Source organism: Lepus europaeus, chromosome 3, assembly GCF_033115175.1.
Source record: "Lepus europaeus isolate LE1 chromosome 3, mLepTim1.pri, whole genome shotgun sequence".
Classification (NCBI taxonomy): domain Eukaryota; kingdom Metazoa; phylum Chordata; class Mammalia; order Lagomorpha; family Leporidae; genus Lepus; species Lepus europaeus.
In genome coordinates, this window is record NC_084829.1 from 7,392,811 (window position 1) to 7,397,325 (window position 4,515).

At 54.0% G+C, this 4,515-nt stretch overlaps 1 pseudogene; it reads right to left on the minus strand.

Annotated features, from left to right (window-relative positions):
* Nucleotides 1-1,351: 1,351 nt before the first annotated feature.
* On the minus strand, nt 1,352-1,411 carry LOC133757232 (U6 spliceosomal RNA; annotated as a pseudogene).
* Between the last annotated feature and the right edge of the window lie 3,104 nt (nt 1,412-4,515).

The window sequence follows — 4,515 nt, forward strand, 5'->3', positions numbered from 1 at the left end:
TCTCGAGCATAGGTTTCAGGTTTCTGGCCCTGGCAGGAGTTTTAGAGGCAGCCCTGGGGGGAAGGGACAGTGGTGTGTTTCCTCAGGCTCCTTTTCTGATTCCTGATTGAGTGCTCATGTGTTACCAACCAATGGAGACTGGCAGTCGGTGGAGAATCAGGTACGGAGAGGGAGCGAGATGCCAGAGGCGAGTGTGTAAACAGTTGTGAAGATGTGGGGGGTGTTACAGACCTGGGTATCATTTTTTTAAAAGATTTATTTATTTATTTGAAAGGCAGAGTTACAGAGAGGCAGAGGCAGAGGGAAAGGTCTTCCATCTGCCAGTTCACTCCCCAAATGGTTGCCATGGCCAGAGCTGATCTGAAGCTGGGAGCCAGGAGCTTCTCCCAGGTCTCCCAAGCTGGTGCAGGGGCCCAAGCACTTGGGCCATCTTCCACTGCTTTCCCAGACCACAGCAGGGAGCTGGATCAAAGAGGAGCAGCCGGGACACAAACCAACACCCACATGGGATGTGGGGGCCACAAGGGGAGGCTTTAGCCCACGATGCCACAGCGCTGGCCCCAAGCCCAGGTTTCTTATGCTATTTACAGGTTCCTCAGCATCACGCCCTAACCCTTATGGCGTCAGGGGGGTTAAGTTGCAGCCTTCCTGACTTGGGATCCTGTGTGGGGAACCAGTCTTCTGACTTGAGACGAGCAGAGAGAGGACAGGTTTATGATGGGAGTTACAGAAAGTAGAGGTTAGGGCGTTCTCCTCTGTAGGCAGGATCATCATGGCAGCTGCTTCCCAGATAACGGGGAGCAGCCACTTACCAGGGTTGTGTGGGAGTCCTGCTTCCCTTCCTTTCCTCTTCAGGTGGGCATGTCAAACTGACAGGTGGGCAGAGAAAGCTGAAATCCCACTCACCTGCCCCTATGGACCGCCTGCCCAGGGGTCCTTGGTACTGCAGAGTGAGTGAGTTGTCCAGATGGGGAGGGAGAGTCAGGAAGAGAAGAGAGGGGCCGCCCCCTCGGGCCCCCACTTCCCATATCGCAGTGCCTGGTTGGAGTCCCAGCCTTGCTCCCAATTCCAGCTTCCTGCTTATGCACCCTGGCCGGCAGTGGGTTACGGCCCAAGTACTTGGGCCCCTGTCACCCACCTAGAAGACCTGGATGGAGTTCCTGGCTTCCGACACTAACCCAGCCCAGCTCTGGCTGTTGCAGGCCTGTGGGGGAGTGAACCAATGGATGGAAGAGCTTTCTCTAAGAGGCCTGTCTCTCTCTCTCAAATAAATGAATAAGTCAAAATTTATTCCCTGTCAATCTTTATTTATTTATTTATTTATTTATTTATTTATTTATTTATTTATTTTGGCATGCTAATCTTCTCTGTATCGTTCCAATTTTAGTATATGTGCTGCCGAAGTGAGCACTCCCTGTCAATCTTGAAAGGCAGGAAGGGTAGGGACAGTGAGGCAGAGTCTGAAAACTGGCCAGGAAGGGAGGTGGGAGGAAGTGGAAAAGTCTAGGGGTCCCCAGACCAGGGAAGGAGGGCCCTGGAGAGGAGGGTGTGGTCAACCACGCCCAATGCTTCCCGGGAAGGCCACGCCCACCACGCACCTTGCATCCTGACCACAGCCCAGAGGGAAGGGGGACGGGTGCTAACCTGGGCATCTCCTCCAATTATTTTTAATCTCCTTGCAGAATTTGTCCGTGCTCAGCAGCATTTTCTCCCAGAGACAAAAGCAGGAGGGTGCTTGGAGCCTGGGTGTGGAAGCTTCTGCAAGAGGGCGGAGCGAGAGGAGGCCGCAGCCCGCCCGAGGCGGAGGCCAGCTCAGAGCTGCGGTTCCCTGGCGCGGGTCTCCGGAGTTGGCCGCTGCTTGCAGCAGCGTCTGAGCCCAGTGCCCAGCGCGCATCGTGCCAGACTCTGCAGAAAAGATAAATCCCAAAAAGTAAGTTTTCCCCCTCGATCTGCACTGCCCACCGTTCACGTTCCCCTTCCAGTTTAAATAAGGAGACGTCACGTGTACATCAAGGAGTTCAGGGAAGCCCCTATACCAGGCGCAATGTAGCTAACGTGTCTTGTAAATGGTAGCCAGCAAAACCTCGTGGTTGTCATCTTAACGGCCCACGTCCTCTGATGGAAATACAGGGATTCGTCTCCATCACTCCTGGGAAACAGGAAGGGGTCATTACCCCGGGAGGTAGAGCTAAATTTGGGGGGTGGAGGTGTCGGGGAGACAGACGACGTTGGATAGGTAAGCACGCGCTGTGTGTGCTATGAGCAGGTCCATTCACTGATACTTTTATTAACCGCCTCCTCTGTACAAAATCCTGTTCAGAGATAATGCCCTCCCAGCACACAGGGACTCCTCCTGGGTGGTGGTGGGGGGACAAGATGCAGCACACACACAAAGTTAAAAACACTTAGGGGCTAGCACTGTGGCACAGCAGGTTAAAGCCCTGGCCTGAGGCGCCGGCATCCCATATGGGCGCCGGTTCTAGTCCCAGCTGCTCCTCTTCTGATCCAGCTCTCTGCTATGGCCTGAGAAAGCAATAGAAGATGGCCCAAGCCCTTGGGCTCCTGCACCCACATGGGAGACCTGGAAGAGGCTCCTGGATCCTGGCTCTGGGTCAGCGCAGCTCCGGCCATTGCAGCCATCTGGGGAGTGAACCAGTGGATGGAAGATCTCTGTCTCTACATCTCTCTGTAACTCTTTCAAATGAATAAAATAAATAAATCTTAAAAAAAAAAAAAAAAAACCACTCAAAAGAACACGGCCAAATGCCGAAGGTCAGAGCTTCATTCCTGTCCCCAGGAGTGACCGCTCAGGCCTACGGTGGCCAGGGCTGCTTCAGTGGGGAGGTGGGGCCTGGCATGAGATGTAGCAGAATGGCTTGGGCATAAAGACCTTGGCCACCTGCTAGCTGCCCTCTAGGATGCTGGGAACTACTCCTAGGGAACAGAGATGTTAGGAAGCGGTCAGCCAGTGTAGCTGAAGTTCCTGTGCCCTGACCATCCCCAATGCTGGTTCCCTGCCTCTCCCATACACTGCGGCCCAGCCCCATGCGACTACACACCCTCGGTTACACCCAAATGAACTCAACTACTCTGGTGTTGGTTGAATGAGGGAATGAAGAGCACTCCGCAGAGAGAGCAAGAGGGGGAGGAGCTGGGTGTGCCCAGGTGCTCAGCAAAGGGAGCTGTCCTGTTGGGTGGGAGGTGTGTGTGGGAGAACCACGGGAAGAAAGTCGGGACCCAACTGCGGCACACTCTGGATGTCCATGCACCAGGCTAAGAATGGGGACTTTGTCCTGTTGGTTACCAGGGGACCCCAGAATGGCTTGGAGGAGAGGACTGCCAGGGTTCTGTGGGAGGTAAAGCAAGCCGTGCCGTGGGGTAGCATGGACAGGACAGGGGCTGAGTGAGTCGCAAAAGCTCAGGGCAGAGGCTGCCGTGCCCAGAGCGCAAATAGAAAGGAAGAGAAGTGTTTCTAGTCTGTGATGGAACGTTCAGCCATGGAGACAATTACACATATCATTTAACATCCAAACAAGTTTCACTCATTCCCCCAGCAGGATGGCCTTAGCTCCTGAGTGAGAATTGACCAGGAGCCCTGGCCTTCCACTCCCTGGGACCCCACCCTGGTGGACAAGTCCTGTACGCCCTGCATGAACTCGGATGGCGGTGGCTGTGGGGGTCGGGCGCTCTCAGTGCTGTGACAATGGCTTGGTTTACTTGGTTCTGAGTCTTAGGACAGACTCCAAGCCGAGCCACTTCTCCGGAGGGCGTGTGCATGTGTTTGCGTGTTTGGTGTGTGTGTGTGTGGGGGGGGCACGTGTTATGTGCGTGTGCACATGTGTGTGACTTCTCCAGACATCCTGCTTCTCCAAGTCTGGGGCTAGAGGCTGTCCAGCTGCTGCTGATTCTGATCTCTGTTCAGGAAACTGCTGAGCCAGGGACTCAGTAAGCCCGGGCTTGAAAAATACCCCCGCTGCACGCTTGCCCAGATGGGGGGCAAGGCTGGTTCCAACAAACCTCCTGGCCTGCAGGCAAAGAGCTAATGGCAAAAATGACTATTCAGTTCAAGCCTGGGCGTGCCAGGCCTTCGCATTTTTTTCCAGGATGAGTTACTTTGGCAGGGTTGATTGTGCATCTTGGCAAACAGACGGGTTAGGGGAAAAATGCACTGTGAAGTAAAAAAGGTGTTGTGCAGGAGGGAGAGAGGGGAGGGCCTGAGAATGCAGAAGGGGAGGGGCATCTCAGTGTAGCTGCAGGAGGAGACAGCAGGGAAAGACAGGCAAGGTTCAAGGAGGATTTAAAAAAATTATTTATTTATTTTTATTTGGACAGAATCCGGCCCCCTGACGAGGACTAGAACCTGGTGTGCCGGCGCCGCAGGCAGAGGATTAGCCTATTGAGCCACTGCACCAACCTAAAAAAATTATATATTTATTTTTATTTAGAAGGCAGAGTGGGGGAGGAGATCTTGTATCCACTGGTTCACCCCCCAGATGGCTGAGTAACAGCCAGAAC